Source organism: Polyodon spathula, chromosome 4, assembly GCF_017654505.1.
Source record: "Polyodon spathula isolate WHYD16114869_AA chromosome 4, ASM1765450v1, whole genome shotgun sequence".
In the NCBI taxonomy this organism is placed as follows: Eukaryota; Metazoa; Chordata; class Actinopteri; order Acipenseriformes; family Polyodontidae; genus Polyodon; species Polyodon spathula.
This window is the reverse complement of record NC_054537.1, coordinates 4,431,115-4,444,149: the sequence shown is the minus strand read 5'-3', so window position 1 is coordinate 4,444,149 and position 13,035 is coordinate 4,431,115. Positions and strand designations below refer to the sequence as shown.

The following is a 13,035-nucleotide window of genomic DNA, read 5'->3' as shown; positions in this document are numbered from 1 at the left end:
GCAACCCAAGCTATTGCACTGTGTTTTCAGCTGTTTAAAGTGACTCTACTAGTTTTAAGTATGTTCATATACTTCTCTCTCTGTTTGTCTTTCTCTCTCTCTCTCTCTCGCTCTCTCTCTCGCTCTCTCTCTGTGTGTGTGTGTATGTGTGTGTATCTATCTATCTATCTATCTATCTATCTATCTATCTCTATATACAGCTCTGGAAAAAATTAAGAGACCACTGCAAAATTATCAGTTTCTCTGATTTTACTATTTCTAGGTATGTGTTTGAGTAAAATGAACATTTTTGTTTTATTCTATAAACTACTGACAACATTTTGCCCAGATTCCAAATAAAAATATTGTCATTTAGAGCATTTATTTTACAGAAAATGACAACTGGTCAAAATAACAAAAAAGATGCAGTGTTGTCAGACCTTGAATAATGCAAAGAAAATAAGTTCATATTCATTTTTAAACAACACAATACTAATGTTTTAATTTAGGAAGAGTTCAGAAATCAATATTTGGTGGAATAATCCTGATTTTCAAGCACAGCTTTCATGCGTCTTGGCATGCTCTCCACCAGTCTTTCACATTGATTTTGGGTGACTTTGTCACTCCTGGCGCAAAAATTCAAGCAGCTCGGCTTTGTTTGATGGCTTGTGACCATCCGTCTTCCTCGTGATCATATTCCAGAGGTTTTCAGTGGGGTTCGGGTCTGGAGATTGGGCTGGCCATGACAGGGTCATGATCTGGTGGTCCTACATCCACACCTTGATTGACCTGGCTGTGTGGCATGGAGCATTGTCCTGTTGGAAAAACCAATCCTCAGAGTTGGGGAACATTGTCAGAGCAGAAGGAAGCAAGTTTTCTTCCAGGACAACCTTATACTTGGCTTGATTCATGCCAAAGCTGCCCGATTCCAGCCTTGCTGAAGCACCCCCAGATCATCACAGATCCTCCACCACATTTCATAGTCGGTGCGAGACACTGTGGCTTGTAGGCCTCTCCAGGTCTCCGTCTAACCATTAGATGACCAGGTGTTGGGCAAAGCTGAAAATTGGACTCATCTGGGGGTGCTTCAGCAAGGCTGGAATCGGGCAGATTTGTCTTTGTGAAGGACGCATGAATCTGGAAGAAAACTTGCTTCTGCTCTGACAATGTTCCCCAACTCTGCGGATTGGTTTTTCCAGCAGGACAATGCTCCATGCCACACAGCCAGGTCAATCAAGGTGTGGATGGAGAACCACCAGATCAAGACCCTGTCATGGCCAGCCCAATCTCCAGACCTGAACCACATTGAAAACCTCTGGAATGTGATCAAGAGGAAGATGGATGGTCACAAGCCATCAAATATTATGTGTCATAACAACATCAATAGGGTGTGTGAAGGTCTCTGTGTGTAGTCAGGTCAACCCCTTCATGGTGTTTTGAAGGGATATGTCGCCATGGTTACAGCCTGTATGCTGGGTTGGAAATTGCAGTAAAGTCTGTTCTCTGAAATGACCAGCAAAGCATAACTTTTCGATGAGAACCGTCAGTAATTTGTGCAGCCTAGGACATGGAAGCAGCTCAGTACGAGCAGGTTTTCAGCTCTACTTCCTTGTTCATTGTGGCTGAGGCTGACTTGCAGCAGGGAGATGTACAGTGTCTGTGTTTGGGAGGCCTCTTGCACATGGCTGGTTTTTCTAATTTCGTATCCTACCCGACCCCTGTGGTGTATTGGGCAGTGATGACATCACCTCCCATTAACACTGAAAGCACAGTTTCACGTTATTCAGAAGTCTGCTCGGCTGCAGAGTTAATCAACACCTTCGACTCTGCTTGCAAAACAGAATAAAATGTTATTGCTGTGTGCAGTACAAAACACTTCCTGTAATGAGTGAATTCTACCTACTGTATTCAGACTTCCCTTTTTTTTTTAATAATCAGGCTTACAAATAGAGCGTACTGGATCTGAGCAGGACCGATGTGATTGGTGATGGGATAAAGAACGGTTTTGGTTTCATCCTTTTCATCTGGGTTGTCTGCTGATAGTCTGCTCTTTGTGTTCTGCATCATGACTGCCACCAAGGTTAACGTTTCATCTGTTAATGTGTTGGTAACACTGCGTGTTGCGACCATACATGTAGCGTCATAGTAAAAGGCTTATATTTGTGTGGTAGTGTATACAGTTACTATTGTTGTGAATATCTGCAAGGTTTGGAAGAAAATGGATTTCGAGAAGAGTTTAATTGAAAAGTCATTCAGATTACTATTGAAACATTTGATCAGCTTAGAGTTGATGATGCTTTTGCTTTGTGATAGAATATTAAAGGCTTTGATCACATAAAGCTGTCACTTTTTCTGAGCGTGTGTTGTGGGGGGGGGGGTCGTTGGTAATACAAGGATAACATTTAGAGGTTTTTTTTTTTTTATTCAATTTGTTTATTTTTAGGAGGGCTTGATTTATATATTCAGGAATACCAAGATATTAACTGTAAGCAAGCGTTCTGAATGGGTTAAGACTGGCGACAGTCTCGTCCTCTAGCACCCCCAACCAGCACTGATGTTTCATTCTGTACCCTCCTGGTTTTTTTTTTTTTGGTTAGCTAATTGGAGTATGCAGGTCCTAAGGAAACATGATATCATTATTACAATGACATTATTCTGACAGAAGGAGAAGTGGAATGTTTTTATTATGCTCCCTTCTGACACTGCAGACTTTTTCAGCAAACCCATGAGCTTATTTTTATGGGAACCCCTAGTTGGACAGTTTTTGTTTAATTGAGGTAATATCTTCTGATTAGCAAAAATATAAACCTTGCATGAAAAATGTGTCCGTTACGTTGCCGTTAACCTCTGCTGGGTAGACAGTACAATAAAGAGTTATTTCTTTATTAAGTTGTGTTCTATTATTTGTTCAGTGAAGTTCCATTGCAGGTGTTGTCAACTAACCTCTAGGCGCATATATATACACACACACACACTATAATATACATATTTTTTTAAATTGTGGTATTTGACTTTGTTTACAAAGAGCTCAGTCCGATGTGACGTCCCCTTTTACATTTTGCCCCACAAACTCATGTTTCTAGTTTTTCATGGTCTGACAGCAGTGGTTTTTTTCACTTTGCAATTGGGGGAAAATAAACCCTGTGTGACCATCACTGGAAGTTGCAGAAGCATGCTATAGAACACCATCACTTCTCTATTTACACCTTGTCATTCAACCACAGAAGATGATAGCGAATATAAGATAATCGGTAACACAGTGGTTGACCTGTAAAGGCTGCAAGACTGTATAATTGTTTTTAAAACATATCGACGCATACATTGGTCGATAGGCTATCACACTCAAACAAACCTTTCAAGACACATTTTAAATAGATTTTTCTGTAGCTTTGAAATATTAAAAAAAAAATCCTTAAATCCTTAACTTTGATCCTGTAGGGTGTGGATGCTGGATACTTTTAGCCTTGTGTTTTTATATGAAGCAGACTTTGTATTCTATTATACATGTTTTATATAATCTCTGGTGGTCTCTGATTATACTCAGATTTTTTTGGAAGAAGTCTTAGAAGTGTGCGAATGGTTTAAAGTACCTTGTTCTATTCCTTTGATATGTATGCTTCGAAGAAATGTGTTACATTAGAAGAACAGTTTGTGCATTCAATCAGATTTTTCTTGCAGATCTACAGCAGTTATGTTGCATCTGATATTCTGAGCAGCAATTACTAGCATTCTTATTTATTTCATCATTCTAACTTTTACCACCTTTTGAAAAAGCTATAATTTCATTGTGGTGCTTAGCTGAGGATATAGTGGAGAGGCTATACATCCACTCAAAATAATTATATATGGAAGAATTATTTCTGTGTCCATCTGTCTGTCTCACACTTTTTTAAAAATGAGTGACGTGTGTGTGTGTCATGTAGATTTTCCCAATTTAGAATGTCCAATTGTGTTCCGTCACCACAGCAGTTCTCCACTCCGCCCAGGAATACTGAAGGTTCGGTGCTTTGCTGAGGGAATCTGAATTTGGCAGGGTAGGGAGTTATCTGTCTGTCTATCTGTGTGTCAGAAACTCATTTTTACATGAGAATGCAGTGGGTGTAATGCACGGTTATCATCTTTGTCGTGTTACGGATATTTCTAATTTTGGCTGGGAATGCACAATGTCACTGACCCACTTGTTAAAAAGCGTTTTAATTTTATGTTTGCATGGAAACTGCTGTAAAAGACCATAGAGATGTTACATCTTCTCATTTAAGCTGTACTGGGAGACACAGGTTGTATTTAGTACCTGCAAAATAAATACTCAGTTTATTCATTTATTCCACCCAAGCTTAATCCTATCTGATAAGTACTCAAGATGTCAGTCACTGAGTGACAGTTTGATTCCAGTTTGCTCCTCTGAAGGTTGCTGTTCGTCTACGGATAAGTGTTCTCCCGAATGACTTTTTTAAATACTGTTTTTTCTTAATGTTTTTCTTATTAGTATTGGCAAGTGGCAATATTTATTATTTGTGTGCCAGTAAATCCTTACACGAAAAACCAATGTGTGAAAAAAAATGTTTTGTAATATCTTTACTGGTACTTGCTGGAAACGGTGAAGTCTTGATTGACAGTAGCCAACCATGTGTGATTTGCGATGCAATTATTTGCGGTTTATAAATAGAAACCAGTGTACCTTGCACTGCTAATGTCTGTATGCTGCTTGGTAGCATAGTTCAGACCAGATTGACCCATAAAGCAAAGAAATAATCTCAAACTTGTTACTGCTCATCTGTGTTCACTACAGCTTTTGAATATTCTTTTTTTTTAAAAACTAGATCATATGATTCAAGGCCTCCTTAAGCATGCTCAAGTCGCTGGTTTCTCGTTTTTGTAACATTGACGTTTTTCTCCACTGAAGGAACAGTAGTGTAACAGTAAATAGACAGGACTAAATGCTGTGAAAATGTGGCCCAAGGTTTTGTACTGTTGGTTGGTGCAAAAGGATGAGCAGGTGGAGTATTAGGCTAGTACCATTTACTTTAAACAAACTTGATTCCAGCCAGTGGACAGTGATATGATCCCTGAACCCTGAGACCACAGTAACTTCCTCCTATAGTATGTTATGTTATAGATAACGATGTTCCTTGTTGGCAGTCCCTCCCAGACAGACCCAGAACTCCGTGACAACTGTCTCCTTCCGCTTGTATTAAAACCTTGACTCGTCTCAGGTTTTTATTCAGTTGGAAGACTCATCTCTTGCACCCTTTAGTTATGTCACTGTGGCAGGATAGCCACAGAGGGAAGACTCGGAATCAGGAAAATGCAGTGAAACAAACTACTTTTATTTACAAAAACACAAAATAAAAAGGCACGAGAGCCAAACAAAAGGTAAAAGTACAAAGCAAAGGTTTCAAAACAAAACACCAATTTTGGATAAATAAAAAAAGAACATGAAACACACAAACTCTCACCTCAAACATTTACTCCACTCTTCAAACACTCTCCAAACCAAACCACTCCACCCAGACAAAGGATTCCTTTTGGTTTTTTATAGTCCATGGCTGAAGCCCAATTAATCAATAATTAACAATTAGCCAATTAAGGTTCCAGCCACATTCTCGCATGTATTTGGCAGGGTTGAATTTAACCCCCTCCCTGCTGATCCAAAACAAACAATTAAACAATCGCAAATAATGAAAATCATAATGAAAACAGTAAAAAATGATGATAACACAAATCATAGGGGGAGGGTGGGCACTCCATCACAGTCATGTACCGCATAGCTGTTGTGTTTGTTTTTTTATTTTATTTTTTTATAATTGTGCGAAACAGTGACACTGAAGGTAAAGACTCCAGAGCAAAGATATGCACAGCAGTGTCTGCTTGCATAACTTTCTGTCAGACTGTTGGGCTGAGCAACAAGACTCCTGACAGCGTCTGTGCTGTCCTGGAATTGAAGATACCTGTCATCCATCTGCCTGCAGGGACATCTGAAAGGCTGGACTGATCTCCCAAAATCCCAGCGGCTGGAAAGGAACCTGCAGATTGCACAAGTGGTGGCTGTATCCAGAACTGCAAGCTGGATATCGACGGTCACCATAGTGACAGCTTTGACAAATGCACACATTCTTTGCTTTAGCAAAGGTCACTTCACCCTTTTGGTACCCTAAAGTCAACAGTATTTCTCACTCTGTAATCCTCTGAATTGAAAAGTCCTTGGCTAAACATGGTAATGGAAGGCTTCTGTCTTGAAAAAATAAAATACACATGCAGAATTAGTGCTTACAGACTTACTGTAACTAGAGAGAAAGCTTGGTTCAGGTAGGCCTCTGGTGGTGTAACCCGCTACAATCTGCAAGGCAATGATGGTGTTTTTCAGCTACAAATACGCCTTCCTATTTTGAATTCAATTTCTCTCCTATTTTTTTTATTCACTGGTTTGAAAAATCTCTTTCTCTGCTCTAATGACAGCGAGTGGCACAGTGATGAATGTAAGTTTTTAAGCACGTAGCAGTTTTCGTTTGTTGTCTGGTGTTTTGAGACAGCCTAAGAAGGTTACGAAATTTGTTTGAACAGCACATATTTAAGCACAGCAGTGAACAACCAGATCAACCATACAGGTTCAGTACAGTAGAGTTTTTGCAGTATTATTATTATTATTATTATTATTATTATTATTATTCGTCTCCCAGTATCCTGCAGTCCTTCTTACGACTGGCCTTAAGTTAGCGATCAGCTGTTTTTTTTTTTTTTTTTTTTTTTTTTTTGTTCCATTCCCTACAGGTAGTTTTAGATGTGGGGAAATCTTCTTCCCTCTTTGAAAGCTGCTTGCCACTTACTGCATGTAACACTGAGAAAAGCGGGCATGCTTCGCAGTGAAAGGCTTTGAAAGATGTACTCCAAGCTCCATTAAAGTACATCTCAGGTGACACACACATGCTTGTTACTGATACTGCTTTACTGGAAATGCCCATCGTGTCATATTTGACATTTTCTTTTCTTTTTAACATTGAATCAAGCCTAACATGTTCTATCTGAAGCAGCCCTTTGGTTTGTTTCTTGAGTTTAATACTGGGTGTTGCAGTACAAATCGGATTTCATGAAGGTGGTTGCTAGGCAACTTCCCACTCTTCTCCCAGGGATATAAAGCCGCTGTTCCTCTCCAAGAAGATTACATGTCAAATCCTGTGCTGCTTGTGAAATGGCCTCTACCTCAAGCATGATGTACCTTTTTATTAATATTTTACTGAAGCCTTTATTTTTAATAAGGAAGTACTTTACACCTTGTTCCTGATGAAATGCGGTGACTCTGCTACAGACAGTACTGAAGTGCTTACCAGCATGATTCTTCCAGGAACCCTGTGTGTGTGTGTGTGTGTGTGTGGTGCACTGAATCGCAGGTACTGATTTTTGACTAGAACCACCTTTAGTCAACCTTTCACTTCCTCTGTTCTACAGGCAGTATTTTTTATTTTTATTTTGGAAAAGACCAATATGTACAGATTTACAATTCAAATAAAGGGATATATATATATATATATATATATATATATATATATATATATATATATATGTATGTGTGTGTGTGTGTGTGTGTGTCCATTCTTTTTTTTTTTTTTTTTTTTATTAAAATATTTTTTTGCAAAGCAAGTAATTTTGGTTATGCTGGTAACTTGGAATAGTACGCCTTTTTTTTCAAGTTCAAATGTTTGGACAGTATTTTTAATAAACTAAACCCTTTGCTGCCCAGTGTCCAATGTATTTGACATTGAGAAAATAGGCATTAAGTAAGTATGGGAATATATCCAGGGAAGTAAAGGGTCGATGATTCCATCTATGAATAGATGAGTGCTTTCTACATGTACGGTTTTTCTTGTGTTTTTCTTGTATTCTCTTTTAAACAGAAGCGGTGCGAACGCTGTTTTGGAGCTAAATCTCAGCAACACCGGCTCAACATGCTTCTAGTAGAAAGGAGTTTAAAGAACATTAATTGCAAACTGATTGAAGCCATAGCATGTACACCGTTCCTGTGTTGATGCCTGTGGTTAACTTTCTTCAAACTCCTAATAGGAAAGTTCAGTACAGGCATCTGTGCAATGCTGATAAATATTGTCACTTTTATGTTGGTAAATCATTTCCCACTTTAAGTGATTTTAAATCAAAATTTGAAGAAAAGAAAGCTTCCAAAAAGTGATTATGTTCTCAGAACAAATGCTTTCACAGTAACAATTTATATATACAGCACCAGTTAAAAGTTTGAGTACACCTGCTTGAAACCAGGTTTTTCATGATTATCTATGCTTTTAACTGTATAAACTTGTCTATAAACACTTAATATTTCATTATATGATACTATGATAATATGATATTTAAATGAAAATGGAAATCTTGTCAATTTCAATGAAATGGTCACCCAAAGCAAGGGGATTTCAGTCTGAAGCCCAAGTCAGTTAAAAGTCTGAAATGTGTATAACATGGTGTTAGAACACTGGCCTAAGTATAAAAGTATCTTTGTTAGATGTTCTCTGAGTTAACTAGCATGTTACCTAATTAACCTTTTGTCACCAGTTATTAACAGGTGAGGGTCCATAATTACTATAAATATAGGTAGCATAGGCACAAGTTTGTCATTCCTGAATGTAAGGGAGCAGAAAATGGCAAAATACACTCTTTTAAGCAAAGGAAAAAGACAGTCTGTAATTACTTTAAGAAATGAAGGTCAATCTTTAAGACAAATCGCAAGAACTTTGCAAGTGTCTGTAACTGCTGTGGCCAAGACCATCAACCGATTTGAAGAAACTGGCACTCATGAGGACCGAACAAGGTCAGGCAGGCCAAGGGTGGCCTCAGAATCAGCGAACAAGTTAATCTGAGTCACAAGTCTGCGAAACCGGCGATTAACTGCCCCTGAAATACAAGCTCAGCTAAATGCTGCTAGAAGTACAGATGTTTCAACATCAACTGTTCAGAGGAGATTGCGTGAAGCTGGCCTAACTGGAAGAATTGCTGCAAAGAAACCATTGTTGAGTGCAGAATAAGAGGACGAGACTTGCCTGGGCCAAAAAAACAGAGAAACTGGACGTTTGAGGAGTGGAAGTCGGTCTTATGGACCAATGAGTCAAAATTTGAAATATTTGGGTCCAACCGCTGAGTATTTGTAAGATGCAGAGAGGGTGAGCGCATGAGTTCTGCATGTGTGGTTCTCACTGTCAAGCATGGAGGAGGCAGTGTCATGGTCTGGGGTTGCTTTGCTGGTGACGCAGATGGTGATCTTTACCAAGTCCATGGCAAGCTCAACCAGCATGGCTGTCATAGCATACTTCAGAGGCATGCTATTCCATCAGGATTACGGCTAGTAGGGCAGTTCTTCATTCTTCAGCAAGATAATGACCCAAAACACACCTCAAAGTTGTGCAAGAACTATCTGGCTAGAAGGAAAGTGAAGGACAACTCAATCTAATGACTTGGCCTGCCCAGTCTCCAGACCTCAATCCCATTTGGGACGAACTGGACAGAATAGTCAAAGCAAAGCTACCCACAAGTGCCATATATCTCTGGGAATTGCTGCAGAAGAGCTGGGAAGACATGTCGGGTGATTTCCTGCTGAAACTTGTTACCCGAATGCCTCATAGTTTATGAGGCTGTTATTAAGGCAAAGAGTGGCTATTTTGAGGAATCCAAGATTTAGAGACAATTTTCAATTTTCTTGAACATTGCTTTTCAATTCTAGTTGACATTTATTTTATATCAACTTATATTTATATTATCATGCAATACTGGCTTTGAGGATCAGCCTTGATTTGGCCTCCCCAGTGCATTAGTATACATAACTTTTGAATGAATATTGTTTATTTATTTAAATTTAATGTATTTATTGGAGTTAATTAGTTCAGTCTTTTCTGTTGAGTCCCACTGGCATCACAAAGTGCTTTACAGAGACAGGCTGTGAACTGTGCATTATATGCAGAATCACTTACAATAGGACATTGATTTAACATCTCATCCGCAGGATGGAGCACAAGGAGGTTAAGTGAACTTGCTCAGGGTCACACAGTGAGTCAGTCAGTGGCAGAGGTGAGATTTGAACTGGTGACCACCTGGTTACAAACCCTGGACTTTAACCACTGGACCACACTAACTCATAATGAAATGTGAAGTGGCTTTTAAAAAGCAAGCCTACAGACAACACAGTTAACAGTTATCATTCCAGCTATAGTTGAGGTGCCCATATTTTATATGTCACACTTATTTACAGATATGTAATAAAACCTGGTCATTCTTTACAACAAGTTGAGTGATGGCTTGAATTTGTTCTTATCAATAGAGCTTGCAGTATTTCTTCCTGACTGATGCACACCTCTGGTCAGGTTATCAAGCAGTGAAGGGCAAAGATTTCATGAAAGCAGCTGAACAGTGTTATCTGCAGTGCTGTCATGAACCAGTTCATAGAAACAAATACAGTATAAAAAATACATACAGACAAGATATGAATGAGTTACTTTGATATGATAGCTTACATAGCTTAAACAACTGCTGCCACATATCTGTGGGTCGATTTTAATATATATTTAACTGCACAGTATTGGAGGAAAACAAAGCAAAAAGCGTACCTTCAGTGATTCAGTGTGTCATCAGTGATTCATTCAACTTGTTTTTTTCAGTTTTAGTTGCCAAGTGAATATAATTCAAATGCAAAACGTGAATCTTGACACCTGCAATTATGGTGCTGACATTTCTGTTGGAGTGAAACGGGGCTATTAGCAGACAGAGCCATGTGTTTTCAGTCAGTTGGTTGGGTGAAGTACTCATTCTGTGAATAGGACTGTAATTATAGCACACTGATAGCAGAGCCTGTGAGTTCCATTTCCAGTTGGTTACCAAGTTTATGCCACATAGAGAGGGAAATTATAGAGTTCAAACCAGATATTAAAATAAATAAATACCCTCCAAAACAAATTTGTATGACACAAAAAACCCAACAACATTCTACTGCATTGTAGGTCACACAATCTGACAGGCCATCGGGGGACATTAGTTATTAAGATTCTTCTTCAAAGTCATGCAGGATCTGCTGTTTTATGTGTTTGGAGTTTAGAAGTTGTAAGTGGTCTTCTAACATTCTTTTGTGACACGTGTAGGGCTCTACATTTTCAGGTGCTATTTTTGGTCACGTGAAGTCCCTTTTATATTGAGTTGACTCTGTTTCTTCATTAAACTCTTGAAAAAAATGTGTATTGTGACCAAATTCACTTTAGTTTTTTCTCCTGTAACTTGAATGATATGATTCTGTTTCATTGATAAAAAAGGCAGCTGCTTACTTAATGCAAACTAAGCAAGTTCAGTTAAATTGCTTTTCCCAGATTTAAAATGCTAATGGCTTGTTGCAAAACTGTTCTAACCTGTTTTGGCAGTAAGCTTCCTCTTAATTACGATTTAATTAAATCAGTCTAACTTCACTCGCTGTTTGCGTTTGGTTTGAATTAAAAATAAGGAGCTGCCTTTTTTTTGTACAGAACCATAAACAGAACCATAGTCTCAGTCAAGTTACTGGAGAAAAAACTAGAGCACATGGCTCTAAAAAGGGGTGTCACGTTATCAAATTGATGCCATTGCGTGCCATGTCTCTCTCTCTCTGTTAGAAAGAGTTACACTGTAAAGAGTTACACTGTAAAGAGTTACACTAAGGCTTCTAATGTACAGCTGTGGGAGCTCATTTTAGGTTCCTTTGTGTGAGCTAAGACACATTTACCGGTAATAAAAATCTGACAGACCTGTGAGTTATGCTGGGAGTCTCGATACATTTCTGCGATAGGTAAACAGTGAACTGATTCTTATGCGATCGTTATAAAGAGGAAGTGCTGTATATTAAATGTAAATATCTATCATAACACTCGTTTAGTATGAAAAGCAGCTGTAACTTGCTACACATTAATGGAGCTACTCAACACTGAATCCTTTGAATGGGATCCATATTGATGGAGCTACTCAACACTGAATCCTTTGAATGGGATCCATATTGATGGAGCTGCTCAACACTGAATCCTTTGAATGGGATCCATATTGATGGAGCTGCTCAACACTGAATCCTTTGAATGGGATCCATATTGATGGAGCTACTCAACACTGAATCCTTTGAATGGGATCCATATTGATGGAGCTACTCAACACTGAATCCTTTGAATGGGATCCATATTGATGGAGCTGCTCAACACTGAATCCTTTGAATGGGATCCATATTGATGGAGCTACTCAACACTGAATCCTTTGAATGGGATCCATATTGCTGGAGCTATGGTTGCCACCTGACCCTGTTTTCCTGGATCGTCCCGGTTTTGAGGAAGGTGTCCTGGGATTTCAATATGGCTTCCTGGGGTGTTACAAGATCCTGTTTTTTAATCTTATCCCATTTATTTTACTCGTACTCTTCCACACCCAATTAGATAAGATCACCACAGTAACACTGCTGTGCCAATCCCATAAACTGAGCACAAGTTCATACATCAAGATAATGTTCCTGCAATACACACTATTAATTGGTTGTCAATACTAATAGTAATATTATCACTGTCACCTAACATCAATCAGAAAAACAAAACTATTATAAATAATTGTTTTCTTTTTTCAGGTTTATTGATCTGATCAGCAATGCTAATCCACTAGTGGCTGTAGTTGGATTATCTATGACTTCGCAGTAAAACTGTAGAGGCTGACAGTGCTGCTTCTCCCATTCTACTTCAGCCATGCTGAGGTTGAAAGCAGTGTTTATGGGGAGTTACAGGATATTAAATGCTGGCTGAAGTCACTGTCTTCTGTTGGGATGCTAACAGGCTTTAAATCTGAAGCTTCATTATAGACACTCCCATATGGAGACCAGGGATTTAAGGGCTGAAATACTGACCATGGCATGGACAAAAAGAAGAAATCATTGTCCCAGGCTTCACATATGTCAATATATAGTAATATATTGCAGCTGGACCTTCGTTTCCATGCACTTGCTCATTAGACATGAGGAGCCATATAAATGGCTTTTGTTAGGAACGCTAAAACAAAATCAATATTAGTAGTTTATCA

The 13,035-nt window shown here is 38.7% G+C and overlaps 1 protein-coding gene across 11 annotated transcripts in view; it reads left to right on the top strand.

Moving 5' to 3' along the window:
• Nucleotides 1–13,035, top strand: part of LOC121314076 (disco-interacting protein 2 homolog C) — a 164,076-nt gene that overhangs the window by 26,964 nt on the left and 124,077 nt on the right. The gene's annotated exons all lie outside the window — the stretch shown is intronic.